The sequence below is a fragment of the Canis lupus genome, chromosome 24 (genome assembly GCF_048164855.1).
Source record: "Canis lupus baileyi chromosome 24, mCanLup2.hap1, whole genome shotgun sequence".
NCBI lineage: Eukaryota > Metazoa > Chordata > Mammalia > Carnivora > Canidae > Canis > Canis lupus.
Window position 1 is genome coordinate 17,856,833 of NC_132861.1, and position 18,920 is coordinate 17,875,752.

Genomic DNA, 18,920 nt, shown 5'->3' on the forward strand with positions numbered 1-18,920 from the left:
CTCTCTTTCTTCTCCCTCTCTCTCTTTCTCTCAGGCATGCAGCATTTAGATGAAGAAGAACAAAGTCTCACAAAGAAGCAGAAAGCCTGGCGAGTCTTTCATATCCTTCATTTAGAGGAACCTGGGTGACTCAGTGGTTGAGCGTCTGCCTTTGGTTCAGGGGTCCTGGGATCAAGTCCCGCATCAGGCTCTTCACAGGGAGCTTGCTTCTCCCTCTGCCTATGTCTCTGCCTCTCTATCTCTCTGTGTATCTCTCATGAATGGATAAATAAAATCTTTAGAAAAAAGATCTTTTTTATCCATTCACAAGATATGGAATGGAAGAAGCAGGCTCCATGCCGGGAGCCCGATGTGGGACTCGATCCCAGGACTCCAGGATCACGCCCTGGGCTAAAGGCAGGCGCCAAACCACTGAGCCACCCAGGGATCCCAAAATCTTTAAAAAAATAATAAATATAAAAAATAATAAAACCTCCATTTACTCATCCTTTACTTGACTCTGTTCCTCCAAGGAGCCTCGATACCTCAGGCAGTGTGGATCTCCTCCTTGGAGAGGCCCAGCCTCTCTTCGTGCTTTTTCAAAGTTCTCTTCACTAATGTGGCTGAGAAGGGTGAGGAAGACAGGCCTGGGAATTGATACCCTCCTTTCCCAAATCCCTCCCCAGCTAAGAAGGATCTTAACAAGTCTTCTGAGCCATTTCATTTTCCCATCTGGGCCAAATGGTCATGCTGACTGATTTCCTCTGGCTTTTCTCACAGAGAAGTCTACACTGGCCTTTCTGGGCATTGGCCTGGAAGAAGGGGTGATAAGGCTGGGCCCTGGGGTGGTTGTGGACAGATAAGCACTCGTGTACTGTTCTCATTCATTCAGGGTAACTGCTTGAGATCATACTCCATGGAGTTGTACTCAACTTGGTAGGATGTACAGTGTTGTTTAGCAACAGAAGCCATTGTTAACATGAAAGATTCAAGTTCTTTGCCTTCTTCTGTGTACAGGGACCTGGTTGGTTGGGTGTCTCATCAAAGGGAGTGTTCAATGTCTCAGGGCTTTCTTACCAGACATCACTAAAATATTAGACTCGTGGTTTTCACCTTTATGAGCATCTGATTCAGGATGGTTTCCTTCTATATGGTTAATAAATGATCATTAATTGATCAAGTAATTAATACCAAGTAAGAAGATGAGCTAAAATCTATAGCACATAAAGTAAATATAACTGGAAATTAGAGCAAGAGTTTTCACAGACAAGCTGATATTGATGTGGAAACAAAGTAATCCCTCAGGTGTCAGAACGAGATGGTGCCAAGCTGCAAAGAAGCTCAGGGATAGTCTTTTTCTCCTAGAAACCAAAGAACAAGAGTAGGTCAGTATACAAGGTGATGAACTATCAATTATAAACCAACATACGACTGAAAATTGAATTTATGGCTACCTTAGGTTTTAAAATATATCCAAAAGGTACCAAGAGACTCAAGTGAATTATACACAAACCACAAGTAAACTGAAGACAATAGAAAGACAAAACATGGGGTGCCTGGGTGGCTCAGTAGGTTAGGCATCTGGCCTCAATCCCGACTCAGGTCATGATCTCAGGGTCCTGGGATCGAGCTCCCTCCAATGGGGCTCTGAGCTCAGTTCCAGGTCTTCTGAGGGCTCTCTCTCTCTCTCCCTCTGCCTCTCCCTTTGTGTGTGTTCTTTTTCCTCAAATAAATAAATAAAATCTTTTAAAAAGAAAGAAAAAACTAAACATATCTAGGACAGGATAAGGAAAAATTTACAGTTGAAGACCAACCAGAAGGAGGAAGAAAAGATATCTAACTGTGTCAAAATATGAAACACTCCAGAGAGCACAGCACAAATCCCACAACCTGGTATTTTCAGGCTCAGTCGGCACAAAGCAAGCAAGCACATTTATTTTAATTTTTGGACACAAAATTACTCTTCTTCCTTATCTTTTGCTTACATAGTGCTGAAGTATTTGTTAAAGGTTGAGTATTTTCTAAGGGCTAACCTACTGTCAATTATGAAAACTTTTGTGGAGAAAAATTATAACTGAACAAATATTTTAATTCAGTTGTTATTAAAAGAAACAGCTTTCTAGGCTGATAAACAAGCGCTCACATAGTTGTGCCTCAGAGAATTCTTTTTGAAATATGAATTTGTGGTTGGTTAGGAGAGAACCCTATGACAGTCTCTGCTGTCCCCTTTCTGTGATGGAAAGACCACGCAGACCTGCAGAGTTGGCATTTGCTTTGCATTTCCTTCACCGAATCACCCGCTAAACACCAACTAGGCCACATAATAACTATTTTAGCCTAGGTCACTAACTTAACCTCTCAATATAGTTCAAATCTATAAAAACAAACAAAAACAAATCAAAACAAAAACAAAAACAAACTGCCTATTACAAAGTATATAATCCTAGATAAATTTCGACTTGCCTGGTTTAGTTTGGTAGACACCTATGCTTTGGTAATGTTCTCACCTAAACTTGTTTGGGTTAGAAGCAAAAAAAAAAAAAAGATCTTCAAGCTTTTTGCATGAGGTGTTCTTTGACAACGGTTAGATCTAGGGTGATCCTCAATTCCTTTAAGCCATGATATGGGTTCCCAAGCCACCATCTCTTCCTTTGAGAGACCAGCCATTGCAGTGCACATGCTTCCCTGGTCCTCTCTAGGGACATGCAATATATATATTCCTTGGCAGTGCCCTCTCTCCAAAATGCTGACTGCTGTATTGAAGAAACAGTAAAAAAATAAAAAAATAAAAAGTCAACAAATGCAGTAGTAGAGTAATGGCTCTTAACTCCTGTCTGCGTATTTGCATCTCTTGGGGCACTTTCAAAACCATGCAGTGAGCAAGCCCAACCTCAGATCTGTGAATTCAGAATCTGTAGTCATGAGATCTCCCTCATGCTGCCAATGTGCAGCCACATGGAGAACGGCCGCAAAGGCATGTATGTAATATGTAATCTGCAGAAGGCAGATAATCAGGTCAACAAAAACTTTGAGTACCTGCTGGATGCCATTCAAAATACAGAAACGAATTTTGGGAAAATGTCTGAATTATTAAGAATCCTTTGTAAATTCCATTATTTAATACCTCAAGTATTTTCTTTTGTTAATATTTGTTTGAACAAGCATCAAAGTGATCAATGCAATTCAGTAGTTAAATTTCTGTAGTTGATTTTTGTCCTTTGCAATCTGGCACTTATTGAAAATCTGATTCATTAAGAGGTCTTCTACACAGAACCATGATTTGATGTCTACAAGGCCAGCTCCTCACTGGACTGCAGGAATCAGTAAATCCAATATCATTTACTGAAAAGAAGCTAAAGTCAATGTTACAAAATAGTACTTAAACAGAATTCCTCATAGACCCGGTAGGTGTTGCAAATGTCTAAAACTTTTCTCTATTTGTATGGGTATATGACATACTTTCCCCGAGCAAGGATTTACTTCATGCCAATTTTATAAGGCCGTGTAATATATAATTTCTAACATATTTAATGAAAACAATTACATCTGCATAGAAGGCATTCAAAAAACAATAGAGTGAAGTATCCTAGCAATAAAAAGCCTGCACCAATATCTAAAATCAATCGGAAATTTAAAAAATATATATGTATTAGCATCCTAGATTTTAAGACTTGTTATACTGGCAGAAAATTCTCAAATCTAATTTAACACGGATGCATGGCCACATTGTAAATATCCCAGAGAAAGGTGAATGTGATCATACTCATGGCCTTAGGAACGCTCAGTGAAATGCACATTTGTGGAAGTAGTCCTGTTTCTCTGCATATGGAAACCCTGTCTATCCACATAAAGTGACTAAACATACAAGCCACAAAGCAATACTGATCTCATGGTCCGGGTAAGAAATGTGTTTTTTATGCACCTTGGTTATGTCTCCATGAGATGGAATTGGGAACTTTTATTTGATTTCTATTGTGTAAAAAGCTAAAGTCACTGAAGGTTTGAACCTACAAAAGGCTTTACATCAAGGCAATGCAAACCACTTACGTATTTGCATATTAGACCTACTTATTTCTAAAAATGCACTTAGGTTCTTTCAACTTTTATTTCATCTTTCTACAAGGCTTTCATGTCCCCTCTTTCTGTAGACTGCTCAAGAGCATGACTAGTCTCTCTAAATGACTAAATTAGATATTTTTCTTAAAAGGCCACCTCTTTCAGACACATGGATATATGAATATATAAATGTTTTAGCATTATACATATGATTTCAGCTATGTATATGTAAAATGTTTAGATTTAGATAATTCTTAAATATCTGTATAGCATACAGTTTTTAAATAAGCCATTAACAGCCTAATTCTCCTCACTAAATATAGTCAGAAAAATGCTTGTGCTCCCAGGAACTTATCCAAAACATAATTCAGACCTGGGAATTATTGGGTTTTCTTCCCAAAGATATGAATTTTTATGAGAGTTCTCAGCAAAGAAAAATTAGAAATAGAGACTCAGCCAACCCTACCATATTGTGGCTCCTGTAATGTACAGGATCTAACTTAAACCAACAAAGATTTTACTCTGATAATGGAAGTGCCTGTGGAACCTTGATCCACGGGTTCATTAATGCTCCCTGGTGGACATCAGCTTCAATTAGGTATTTAGCTGAAACGGGTTAGAGAGAAATTGTGCAGGTACAGAAGACCGTAGCGAGTCAGAAAAAGCTTAAAAAAAGAAAACTTACATTAAAACACCTTTATGGAAACTTATTTTAACCTCAGGCAATGAACAACATATTTACCTTTTATAAAAATATGTGAATAACTAACCCACTTGGTAGAGATTAGGTGAGTTCCTGGTAAAATCTATTCCTTTTGGTACCACTTACAGATCAAAGGTGATCCAAAATGGGCTCTATTTTATATGTATCATTATGTAAAGTAAATGTTTAAACTGTATCTCTCAAACCAACAGGCAGTAACCCAATATCCACTGCTCTTGTAAGAACAGAGATATTTTGATGCTTACAGCAGCTTTTACCCATGTTTTAAGAGACTACACTGTGTCCAATAAATGTGTGCTGTATGTAATACATTCCTTGACACATACTACATCCTATGAGGGTTAACAATGCAGCCTGTCAGGCAGCATAAAATAATTTTACATGATCTTATCCAGAGAGAAATACAAATGTATCAGATTGCTTTTTAGAAAAATGAAAGAATAAAATCAAAGAAACATGGCGGTATGTTATCAATATTCCAAATGCCTAAGAAGAACCTTCTTGGAAAATGCATCTCAAGCTCACAGGATGAGGATTCAAGATTTGCTGGACCTCTTAACTCCCTTCAGATAAGTAACTAGTCTGTTTGAAAAAGGAAAACTGCAGAAAGAAGGGTCCACTCAGCCTCGCGCTTGCTAGTGAACTGCTGAAATTTCCCCATCTCAGCAGACTTCTTTCTATAAAGGTCAGTAATCAGACTGCTGGCTGTGAATGCAGACTGAGGAAGTGTCGACACTGAGGAACAAGCTAGAATTTGCAGACACATACTCACACCCAGATCACTTTACCAAATATAGCTTACCATCATCTCAGCCTCTACTTTTTCTACTCCTTTGCTTTTTGTTTGGCCTTTCAAGACAAAAAGCAACCAGCTATGTTCCTGGATTTTCTGGCACTCTTTTGGACTGAACACCTGTAAAGAAGCGAATAAGCATTTTATTCTTGTCTGAAAGGTTTTCGTTAGCACTCCCCTACCCTCCCCCAAAACCCGCACACGCGCGCACACACATACACACACACACACACACACACACACACACAGACTTGCTTTTCTTCGCCTCACCATGTAAGTAGCTATAATCAATATGCAGCGCTGTTCCATCTCCTGTTTTCCTGTTCAGGCTCCGTGTTCTGGTGCGCCACCGCTCCTAGCCACTTTCCTGTCTCTTCCATTCTCTCCGACAGCTGGGCAGACATCCAAGATCTTTGCCATTTTAGTGGCTCAAGGAGTCTACCAGATAGTGTTCAGACGAGAGGGATGACCTCACAAGGAATTTATTTTTCCTTTTGGGTCTAAGTTTTGTGAGTTGGACACAGGACTGATGTATTTTCTAACTCAAGCCAATGGAAATGGAGTGACTGAACTGGAGTTGAAGTCTCTGACAGCTTTCTGTAGCTCCAGAGAACCTGTTAGGGGGAAAAAAAGTTTAAAGTGGAATCGGTCTTCGTCTGAAAATGCGACATGAATTCTACTCTGCATACCTGCACTGAACATGCTAGCACAACAAGTAAAACCTTAAAGACACCAAAGTCAATAAATTCAAAGTTATGGCTTTCACAGCAACCATAACTCATGTGTCAGTAGCATTTTCCATTCCTGCAATAGGCGTTAAGTTTACCAGTCCAATGCAAATGCACAGTGTAGCCAAGTTAGCTACTGAGTTCCCTGACTTTTCTTGACATTGAACCAGTCAGACCCATCATTATATTCCGTTTAAATGGCACTTGTCAAGTTCCTGGCCGAAAAACCTCCTCCATTCGTATTACCTTGACTGCAAAGAAGTCCGAACTTACAAGGCTAACCTCTCCCTGGGTAAACCAGGGACCCAAAGATTCTACATCCCCGTGAGAAGCTCAGAATTCCCCAACTCACATACCCACACGGCTTCAAACCCCCGAGTGTGGTTTGAGTTTTATTTCTCAGTAAACATGTGGAAAAGCTGAAGTACAAGCGGCATGTCGGGATATTTGAGGTAGTTAAATTGACTTGTTTATAGATCTTTGAAGTTTTATGGACTTTCCAGGTATCATCTCAAGCACTGAATTGAGTTTCACCAGAAACATCAAATATCAGTATTAGGAAAGTTCACAGTTTGTAGCCTGATACTTTAACTGCTTAGTAAATATTATAGTCTTTTTTTATCAGTAGCAAGTTGGTAACTGATAATATTTTCAATGAGCTCTGAAGTTTCTTTATAAAAGTGCACAATCTCAGACCTACATATTGCACTCTACCTGGCTGCAGTGAAGAGATAACACTATCTCCAGTGAATATAGCTTTTGTCTCCCCCTCCCACCCCATGAAGTAGCTGCAGAGTTATAAACTGACTTTGGAATGCCTCCCTCCTAAGCTCTGGCTATAACCCAGGCCCATTCTACAGGTGGGTTGGCTAAGACAGCAAAAGTAATGATCCCAAGGTACTAATGTATGTGAGTGATCCTGGCAGGCTTGCAGCAGGCACATATGGCACCTTTGAATGGAGCCGAAAAGGCACCCCTCCAACAAACCGAGAAGAAAAAAGTGTCCCCCGTTGGACATTACAATTTAAGATATTCCTCCCTGATGATGCTGCCTCTTGCCATGGTGCAAGCCTGCATCAGTGCAGCCAGTAAGCCTGGAGCTGATCCCAAAAATCAGGCACTTTTGCGCAGGGCATTGCCTGAACAGCCCAATACAGTGACACCACCTGCTCTGGCCAAGCTGCATAGGTGTTACAACATAGCTCAAAGTTTGGAATCAATCATGTCCAGGTATAAACTTGTTCTACAGTACCTGGAGAATATCGCCTTATCTCTTTAAGCCTTGATCCCCTCAATATGTAAAACTGATGTCATGGTAACACCTCACAATTATACATTAATATATGAAAAGTCCTTAGCACACGTTGTGTCCAATCGTCTGCAATCCTGGAGCAATTCTGGTTTAGGGTCAGGGAGCTGAGGTTCCACCTTTCACTGTAGCCCTAACAAATGTGTGACCTTAAAAATGGGTCTTATTAGAGGGGCACCTGGATGGCTCAGTCAGTTAAGCATCTGCCTTCAGCACAGGTCAGGATCTCTTGGGGTCCTAGGATCAAGCCTTACATCGGCTCCCTGCTTCTCCCTTTCCCTCTGCCCCTCCCCACTACTCATGCTCTCACTCTCTCTCAAATAAATAAATAAATAAATAAATAAATAAATAAATAAACAAATAAAATCTTTAAAAATTTTGTCTTATTATACTTTAATTATCTACCTCATGGGAATATTGAAATAATTATAAGTGAGAATACTTGCAAAATAATTTTTTATAACACTGTGTTATCTTCAAAAGTAATTACATATATCTGAAGTTTTAAGGCAAGGAAAACAATAAGTAGGATTGGAAAATGGGTTTACTAAATGATAATTATAATTTTTCAAGAAGGAATAGTCTAGTTCACTCAGACCAGGGTAGTGGTTTCTTAAAACAAAAATAACACTGCTCAGGCAATTCATTGCAATTAGCTGATGGGTTTTCATGTCTGGTCCACTACACTAGAGAGAAAGTTCTCACTAAAGTAGCTGATAAGTATTACTGATACCCCGGGTGTGTTTTGTGCTTTGTAAGGGTTTTCGTAGGATTCCTTCAGGCTGCTGTAAAGCATTCCCAATGAAAACAACAAGATCTCAAAGGATCTTTTTTTTTTTAAAAAAAAAAAAAGATTTTATTTATTTATTCACGAGACACACACACACACACACACAGAAAGAGAGGGGCAGAGACACAGGTAGAGGGAGAAGCAGACTCCAGGCAGGGAGCCTGATGTGGGACTCCATCCCGGGTCTCCAGGATCAGGCCCTGGGCTAACGGCAGCGCTAAATCGCTGAGCCACCCGGGCTGCCCCAAAAGATCTTATATACAGTGAAGAATGTTCTAGAAACATGGCCATGATCCTTGGTTGGGATATAAATTTTACAATGGGCATCTTTATTTGAGAGTTGAAATGGTTAAGGGTCTCTAAAATTTCTGACTCACAATAAAGGAGACTAAAAGAGTCCTCAAATCTCCCTTTCAGTTATGATTTCATAGAAACTTCAAAAAAGAGATTCCTTTTGTCCGTTCCCCCTACCCTGATTCATTCCACAGGCTTGAGATGGTGCAACTTATTTTAGGCCTTTCCAATCAATAACAATTATACAAAATGCCTTCTTCTGTTTTCTCCTCCACCCTGAGATAGAAGAAGACAGATTAAAAATGGGATGAGTGAGGCTGGCCGCAGAGCCAAGTCAGGGTCACTGAAGCAACCTGAATGTCTGGTGTAATGTCAGCACGTTTACAGAGCAATATACACACCTAGCTCATATCTCGGGTGGCCCAGACGAGTGATAAAGTCTCAGTGCCACCTTCTCTGCTCTTCCCAGCCCTGGGGGGTTCAAAGGTCAGAAATCTGTAGCTGCCTTACTGATAAAGTCTGCCAGGTTATTCATTTAAAATGTCACTGAAAATAAATGGGATTCTTTTCTATATGTCACCATCAGCATTAGGTTTATACCATTAAAATATTTCAGCATTTTACTGACTGGCTTTGGAGCATGTTTTACGTCTGGAACTTAATTTTTTTTTTCTTTCAATGAACTTTTGAGTATTCACATGTGTCTGGCAGAGCATAAGTATTAGAAAAGGGAAGAATAATAAGGATAATTACTGTTAAATAGCAACGCTCTGGGGCTACAGGTACAAAGGGAAAGAGTTTTCAGTAAAAGCAGTTCTGTTCTCAGATGCTCACAGTATTGTTACAGAACTTAAAATGTATAAAAACAATGTAGTATGTTAAGTACTGTAATAAAGGTAGAAGCCAGGTTCTGTGTGAGTCCCAAAGTAGAAAGCAATCAACTCCCTAGGGGTTCAGGCAGGACTTTACATCAGAAGTGGCATGTGACTGTATTCATTTGTACAGACAGAAAAAGAATTATTGCAATATTATGATTTATTACAGAAGTACATATATTTGGTCTTTTAGATGATTAAAATGTATTTCTCACATGTATTCGGTCTTCATCCATGGTTCCTCAAGAACAGCTCCCCAAACACTTGGAGTTTCCTAAGTGCTGACAGTGACAAAAGTGTCTCTTGTTCTGAGGTGACTTTTGTCCCCCACCCAAGAATGGAGGTGGGTTGCCAGGAAAATGAACCATATGATTAGTGAGTGAGAACTTTCAGGCCCATCCCCCAACCTCCAGGAAGGGGCTGAATACATCACCAATGGTCAATGATTTAATCCATCAAGACTATGTAATAAAGCTTCCATTAAAACCCAAGAGGTCAGGCTTTGGAAAACTTCCAGGTTGGTGATCATGTGGGTGTTCCAGGAGAGTGGTGTGCCCATAGAAGGCATGGAAGCTCCACACCTTTTCCCTACACCTTGCCCTATGCAGCTCTCCCATCTGGCTGTTTCTGAGTTATATATTTTTATAAAAACAGGTGGTCTAGTAAGTAAAATGTTTCTCCAAGTCCTGTCAGCTGCTTTTGCAAATTAACCAAATTTAAGGAGAAGGTCATGGGAGCTTCTGATTTACGGACAATGGGTCACAAGTGCAGGCAACAACTAGGTTTTGCGACTGGTGTCTAGAAGTCCAAGGAAGAGGATCGTGGGAACCTCCAACGTATAGCCGATTGGTCAGAAGCACAGACTGTCAACCTAAAAAAAAGGAGGTAAACTGAGGCAAAATCAAATTACCAAAAACTGACTTTATTTGAGAATAGCAATGGAATTGCAATTTTAGAAATACATGCTGCCACATGCTGCAGGCAAATCCTTTCAGCATTTGGGGTGGGCTGTATTTATGGGCAAAGAGAGCAAAGAGGGGGAAATCCAGCCTGATCCCAAGCAGTAAGCTCATCAGCTGAAGGAGACGGAGAAATTCTTGGCAGATGTTCATTGGTCAGAAGATAAGCCTTGGTCTATAATTCTGGCATTTATGGAAAATCGGTCTCTCACTTCTTAAGTTCTATTCTTCTGAGGGTACATGCCTGACATTCTCCATTTCATATCTTCTGGTTCCCTTTTAGATTGAAATCTTTTCATAAGGTAATACCTGGGCTTGCAACTGGCATCTGAAGGAGGCATGAGGCAGTTTTATGTATGGGACCCTGTCCTCAGCCTGGGGGATCTCACACTGTCTCTAGACAGATAGCTTCAGAATTGAGTTGAATGGTAGGACACCTAGCTGGTGTCACAAAGAATTGCTTGTTGTGGGGGAAGACCTCCACATGTTTGGTGACCAGGGCATCAGAAGTGAAATGTCCTATATGAACAGCACAGGAGACTCACTAGTGAGAAACACAGTAGGGAAGAGCAGGGTTTCTCCCTACTTAGAAAAGAAAATGCCCAGGTATAATTGTTCCAGTTTTGCTCATTAGAACCTCTTACTGTTGGCTCTCCTGTGCCTCTTTGACATACCTCCAACACTGTGGGGTTTTTTTTATTTTTCTGTTTCTGATCACTTACTTTCCCACACAATAAGATATATCAGGCTCTTTGTGATTTCATGCCCCAGTTCCAGAATCAGCCATTTTTCTAAGGAGCCCCGTTTTCTTTTAAGTAAAAAATGATAGTAGAAACCAAGATTTGGGTAGTAGGTATGCTTGTTGCTATTGGGGTGGCATTTCTTTTAGGCCATCTCATCTGATGGAGCAAAGACATAGATGTATTTATGATAATACACACAGCTTCTTTGCCCCAGTCTTATGGGTTCCATTCATTTTCAGAGTCACTTAGATCAGCACCATTTCCCATTTGCTTCCCTGAGATTATTTCCTACATCTGTAATATAGTCAGATTCTCTTGTCAATTTCAGTCTTTCCTTGAATCCCCTGACCTCCTAAATGACTTTTAGGTCTGCAGACATTCAGGTTCACTCTTTGTGTTGTAAAGTTCTACAGATTTTTATAAATGCCTAATGTCATATGTCCACCATAACAGTATCATAAAGAACGGTTTCACTGTCCTAAAATATCCTGCACTTCACTTATTCCTCCCTCTGCAGTCTCCTAAGCAGTCCCTGACCTCCTTAACTGTCTACAATCTTGCCTCTTCTCAGAATGTTATAGAACTGGAATCACACAATCTTGCATGCCTACCAATTCAACCAACAAAATAAATAAATTAGTATCAGATCATAACCCAAAGAATAGAATAAATATCCCTCAGTCCATGCTCATATAAGTAAATTAAAGAATAAATTAATAAATGAAGAAGAGACAGATCTCCTTTGTAGAAGAATTCCAAATCAATCATGCATCTACTCCACTGTAAAAGGGGGAGGAGTATAACTTCCTGCTCTTACAGGGTATGCTGTGCATAATGACTTCTTTCCAATGAATATAGTACAGACGGGAAATAAAAGAGTAACTTTTATTTGATTATATATATATATATCAGTGGAGAAAACTGACAGACAGTACTTCAACCAGATGATCGAGGTCAACATTAACTTTCATAAATCATGTTGACAGTATGTACTCTTGATATGATGTGATGGCAATGGCTCTTTATCCCTGTGATCTTCCTCCTAAAAACACAGAGCCCTAGTCTAAACATGAGAAAAATATCAAACAAGTTCCAGTAGATGGATATCCTATAATATGTCTAACATTACTTCTCAAAACTGTCAAGGTCCTCAAAAACAAAGAAAGTCTGAGGAATGTGACACCCAAGCAGAGCTTAAGGAGACAACATAACTAAATGCTTTGTAGTTTTCTGGATGAGATCCTGAAACAGAAAGAGGGTATCAGTTAAAATCTAAATAAACTACGGACTTCAGTTAATAAGAACATACATCATTATTATATTATTATACAAATATTGCTTCTTTAATCATAATAATTGCACCGTACTAGCGTAAGATGTTAGTAATGGGATAAACTGCATATATATGGTGAGTATATGGGAACTCTGTCAATCTAAAACTGTTTAATTTTCTGTCAATCTAAAACTGTTATAAGAATAAAGCCTAAGATAAAAAGCAATATTATTAAGAGTCAAATTTTTAATAATCTTATATTTGTAGAAAAATATTTATATAGAAAAATATGAAATGTGTAGGAGTAAATCAAACAATGTGCAAGACTTGCTCACTGAAAACTATACAACATTGATAAGAGAAATTAAAGAACTAAATAAAGAAAAAAAATACCATTTTCAAAGTTCATAAGACCCAATTATTAAAACTCAATCTCCCATAAATTAACCCATAGGGGAAAGGCTTTTCCAATCAAAATTTCAGCAGGATTTTGTAGAAATTGGCAAGCTGATTCAAAAACTTATGTGAAAATGTAAATAACTTATAGTAGTCAAATTGATTTTGAAAAAGAATACTGTTGGAACACTTATAGTACATGATAAGAAGATTTATTTTATATCTACTTATTATCAAGACAACATGGTCTTGCCACATGGGTGGGCAGATATGTAAATGACAATATACACAGAGCCCAGAAGTAGACTCCCATATTTATGACCAATTAATTTTCAAAAAAGTTCTCAAAGGAAGGAAATATATTCAATAAGGAAGGAAATTCAATAAGGAAGGAAAAATATTTTCAACAAATTCTGTTAGAAAGTGGACAGCCATATGTAAAAACAAAACAAAACAAAAAAAACCCAACTTACCACTTACCTCATAACATATACAAATGAATCCTAGACCATGTGGAAGGCTAAAACAGCAAACCTTCTAGAACATATCAGAGAAAAATCGTAGTATCTTTGGGTTTAAGATTTCCTAAATAGGACAAAAAAAATCACAACAATAAAATAAAAATCCATAAATTAGACTTCCTCCAAATTGTACACTTTTATTCTTCCAAAGACATTGTGAAGAATATGAAGAACAAAATCACAGACTGGGTGATATGTTTGCAAGCATATATCTGACAAAGGACTTGTATAAAGAATAATTCTAAAACTCTTATACTTAATAAGACAAACAACTCAACAAAAAAAATGACAAAAAATATTTGGCCACCTATCCAAAAAGATATATGAATAGCAAAAAAAAAAAAAATATGAAAAGATGCTCAATATTATCTGGGACCAAGGGAATGCTAATTTAAACCAAGAGATGCCATTGTACAGCAATTAGAACTGATGAAATTAAAGATTATCCATACCAAGTGTCAGTGAAGATGTACAGCAACTGGAACTCACATACACTGCTGGTGAGAAAGTGAAATGGTCCAACCCACTCTGACTTTGAAAGTCAATTCAGTAGTCTCTTAATTAGTGAAGTGTGCGCCTACCATATGACTCAGCAATTCAACTCCTTGGTATTTATCCAAGAGAAAGGAAAACATATGTCCACACAAAGACTTATATATAGATATTTATAGCAACTCTATAATAATCAAAATGATCAGTTGTTTGGAATACTACCCAACAACAAAAAAGAATTAAAACCATTGACACTTTCAACAATACAAGTAACCTTTACAATAATTATACTGTGGGATCCCTGGGTGGTTCAATGGTTGAGCGTCTGCCTTTGGCTCAAGGCATGATCCTGGAGTCCTAGGATCAAGTCCCACATGGGCTCCCTGCATGGAGCCTGCTTCTCCCCTCTGCCTGTGACTCTGCCTTTCTCTCTGTCTCTCATGAATAAATAAATAAAATCTTTAAGAACATAATCATAATTATGCTGAGTCAAAGAAACCAAACAGCAATAACAAAAGAATATTTGTGGGTACCTGAGTGGCTCGGTCGATTGAGTGACCGACTCCTGATTTTGGCTCAGATCATGATCTCAGGGTTGTGAGATCAAGCTCCTAGTGAGTGGTGCACTCAGTGGAAAGCCTCCTTGAGAATTCTCTCTCTCCCACTCCCTCTTCTCCTCACCCAACTCTCTCTGTTTCTCTAAAATAAATATTTTTTTTAAAAAGAATACACATTGTATGATTCCATTTATGCAAAATTCTAGAACATATAAACTAACCTGTAGTGCCAGAAGCAGGCCAAGGGTTGTTTAGGAATGGGGTGGGCAGAGTGGAGTAGGAAAGAGTAAGGGATTGCAAAAAGGCATCCAGAAACTTTTGAGGATAATATGTTCATTATCTTGATTGTGGTGATCGTTACAAGGTCAAAAGTCATCCAATTTCACATTTTAATATTTGCATTTTATAGTATATCAGTTATATCTCAATAAAGTTAAAAACTGAGTGATCAATCCATCCAACATATTCATTTGACTGTAGTTTCATCTGCCTGCCTCCACTTCACTTCAGCAGCTGCATCAATGGCTATACCCTAAAGCTGGCCATTACCCAGAACCCATCCTGTTCTGAAATTTCAAACTTAATACCTTGCTTTACTCACACAACCTGTCATTCCAATTCATTCACTTCCTTATTCTCAAGATTTCTAATCTTCAACCAGTTCAAAGCCTATATTCCTTGACCCAGGCATTTTGCAATTTTTCTTCACCACACTTAAAACTCCGCCCCCCCCACAACCTCATGTGGGGACACAGATACTCTATGAAAATGCCCATCATAGACCCTTGTGTATCTGGTGACACTACTATCATCTTTGAGGTTTAATTTACTTTTCTTTGAAAATTAGAATCCACAGTCTATTGCTTCCATCACTTGTATTACTTCCATATTTCTTGAGTCTTATTTTACTCTAGAATCTCTTAGCCTTGGTCTTTCCTTCGAGCTTACTTTGTAAATCCCTAATATTTGATCTGTCAAACTCTCCCATTCTACTCTTCTATCTATAAGGCATGCTGAATGCTGAGGAAGAAAACTTACACAATTGGGAATATTGTCACAACTGATCCTCCCCTAAACCTACAGCTGTTCTTCCACATTTCAGTTACATCAACTCCGTTTATAATTATGCAAGCCAAAAACTCTCAAGATTTATCTTTGTGTATCTCTCCTTTACTACACTCTACCTACAGTACATCAGGAAATTCTGTTGGATTTTCTCTTAAATTTATCCATAGTCCAACCACTTCTCGCTATTTCTAATACCACTAATTCGTTCCCAGCTACTATCTCCAATCACCTTCATGACAGCCACGGTCTCCTTTCTGGTCTCCCTGCTTCTTCATTCACCCTGCTTCTATCTATTCACAACACATCAACAGAGTTATTTTTTAATGCCTAAGAATGTTCATATGTCACTTCTCTGCTCAAAACCTACAATGCTCCAATTTTATTCAGAGTAAAAGCCAAAGCTCCTGCATGATCTGCCTCCCCCGTAGCATCTTCTTTGACCTCTCCTCCTACTCCTCCCCATCTCCACCTTGCTAAGAAACACTTGCCATACTATCCTCCTTGTTTCTCGAGTATGTCAACTGCAGTCATGCCTTGGGGATTGAAATGTTCTCTCCACTAGCTACATGGCTAACCCCTTCCCCACTCCAAGTCTTTGCTCAAATGTTATCATCTCAAGTGGGTTCTTCCCCTACCTGTATTCACAACATACCTCTCCAGCCCCTCGCCCTGTTATATGCTTTCCTTTTTTTCTACTCATCATCTACTATAAGCTATAGTTTTTCTGTTTTATTTCTTGCCAGTCTCTCATCATTAAATACGAACGTAAGCATCTTGACTACTTTGTTTATCAATGTATCTTATATGACTCAAACAAATCTGGGCACATAGAAATTATTTGGTTAATATTTGCTGAGTGAATAAATGAAATATTAGTATTCTCTATATACATTAGTTTGTAAAACAATGGTCTGCAGAGTTAAAATGTTGAGTTAAAGCTCTTCTCTATCAAGATAATTGTCAAAGCATTTAAAAAAATATGTGTCTCAGTTTCTCCATCTCTAAAATAAAGATAATTATTGTATCTGCCATAGAGGTGATAATAAAAAAACTGAATATATTTACAACAATTAAAGTTATAACTAGAATACAGTAAACATCCAACAAAATTAGGCATTTCCCAATTCCATCCCTCCCAAAAGCTACTTACAGTGCTATATCTAACTTTAAGCCTACCTCCTCTGTATTCTCAATGGATGAACTCACCCCTGATTAACAGAAACAAATATAGTGTATCAAGCAAGGACTCTTTCCTTCCACTGTTAAAATGAATTTATATGTGCACTGGTCTTTCCTCGTTTTCTCTTGTTCTAAGTGGAGAAATTAACCCTTCTTTCCAGAACCTGTGCCATCCATCACTCATGCTCTGCAACCCATCCTTTCCCATTGCTTCAAGGGTAGTGCTCTATTACTCATCCATTCTCTGTCTTCTATCTTTCTGTTTCTATTGGCTTTCTTCTCAACACACACACACACACACACACACACACACACACGTACACAGTGTTCTACATTTGCTCCAAAAATAAATAGAACCCTGCTTTCTTCAGACTCAAATCCCTTTCTAAACTCCATTATCTCCTCTTTTCCTTTTTTCATGATAAATCTTCTTAACTCAGTAGAATATATTGGAGATCTACCCTTTCTCACTTCCTTCCTTCAACTCACCGTTCTTTTCAACTGAATTGTATTAAGACATTCCTTTCACAACTCCCATGAAATTGCTCTCCCCAAGTTCATTAATGACCTCCACATTTCCCAATCAAGAGTTTAGTTTCCTCTTGCCTAACTTGATGTGTTTGTGTCTGTGACCATATGAATCACTCCCTCATCCACCCTACTGATGCTAACGTTTCCTGATTCTCTCTTCTGAGCTCCATGACTTGTCCATCTAACTACATCACTGATTTGTCATCTTCCTTCCTAAATGTCCTTTTTTCTGCTTGGTCTTTGCCTTTGGCTCTTTTCACTTGACATCTGATTCTTCACCTGAACACACTGAACAACTTACCATCCCCTGGAATTTGGCTCCTTACGTCTGGAAGAAAATCCCAGACTTCCATTAGCATCAATTCTTAAATTAATCTAATCAAAAAAATCATTAGGTCTCAAACTGGATCCAATATCAAAATGTTTTCCTCTTTCAAGCTTCCATCATCTTATTGAATGATGCTACCATCCATCCACTTGCCCACAGCAGAAGTTTGGCAGGCATCCCAGATCTTTTTTTTCTAATTTAGACTTCACATTGAGCTACCAAGTCCTACAGATTCTACCTCCTTAATATCGACTCATCTCCATGCCATTCTCTCTATCCCCAAAGCCATTACCTTAATCCAGGCCCTCATCACTTCTTGCCTGGATTACCACAACTGCCTCCTAACTAGTCTCCTTGCCTCAAGCCTGGCACGGTTCCAATCCCTACTTCACACAGTTGCCAATGTGTTCTCTCTGAAATACAAATCCAATCATGTCATTTTCCTGTTGAAATTCTTTCAATTCCTCCATAGCTTTCAGGATAAAGTTGAGATTCTTTAGCTTAACACACAAGACACTTCATAATATGATGCCTGCACACATTCTACCTTCATCTCTCTTCATTAATCCCCACAAATTCCTTGCTCTTGGTACACACTGCTTAAGATTCAACAAATGTCACATGCTATTTCACTCTCCATGCCTTCACAAATGGGGGAATGGAAAACCACTCCCCTCTCCCACCCTGCTTGTCAGCTTTGAGGGATGATCTCAACCCCTCTACCACTATGAAGTCATCCCTGATCCACTAAGGAATTGTTAGCTGTCCCTATACTTTTTTTTTTTAACATCTCTTTCCTAACCACTAATATTTACTGATCTCAGCTACATACCATGCATTGCTTATGTACCTTTCAAACATTATCACATTTAATTCTTGCAATGGCCCTTCAAGATGGTAACATTATTATCCCCTTTTTACAATGAATAAATTGAGATTGAGATCCTGAGAAGTTCTATAACTCACCTAAGTTCATACAGTTTTAAAAGTGAAAAAAAAAAAAAAAACATTTAAAAAGTGACAAAACCCAGCCTTTCCCTCTCCAAAGCCCATACCTCTAAAAATGATCCTAAAGCTGCTTTATCATTGAGTATGTTATTGGTTGGCTTGGCTATTGATTTCTAGCACAGGATCTGGCATGTGGCAGCTTGTTAATAAGCACATCAGTGAATATGTTTGATTTGGGAAATATTGGTTCAGGGGTACATACAAGGCTTCCAGGTTGGCATATTTTTCATCAAGCCTTGGAGTTCTAGCAGAAAATCTAAGCTAAAGGTGGGGAACTGAGACCCTTTGGCAGCAGCTGAGGCTATAGAAGCAAGGAC

At 38.7% G+C, this 18,920-nt stretch overlaps 2 long non-coding RNA genes across 5 annotated transcripts in view; both read right to left on the reverse strand.

The window, feature by feature from the left end:
• Positions 1-1,085: 1,085 nt before the first annotated feature.
• LOC140616435 (uncharacterized) lies at positions 1,086-6,592 on the reverse strand. The gene is made up of 3 exons (XR_012016922.1): positions 5,823-6,592; positions 5,562-5,672; positions 1,086-1,340 (listed from the first exon to the last, which is right to left on the reverse strand). It is a non-coding gene; the product is annotated as an uncharacterized lncRNA (long non-coding RNA).
• A 5,524-nt stretch (positions 6,593-12,116) lies between these two features.
• LOC140615825 (uncharacterized) overlaps positions 12,117-18,920 on the reverse strand; it is a 63,796-nt gene continuing 56,992 nt past the window's right edge. For all 4 annotated transcript variants that reach the window (XR_012016313.1, XR_012016316.1, XR_012016314.1 and 1 more), the window contains 2 exons: positions 13,400-13,504; positions 12,117-12,492 (listed from right to left, as the gene is read on the reverse strand). This is a non-coding gene — a long non-coding RNA (uncharacterized lncRNA). The remainder of the gene's footprint in view (positions 12,493-13,399; positions 13,505-18,920) is intronic.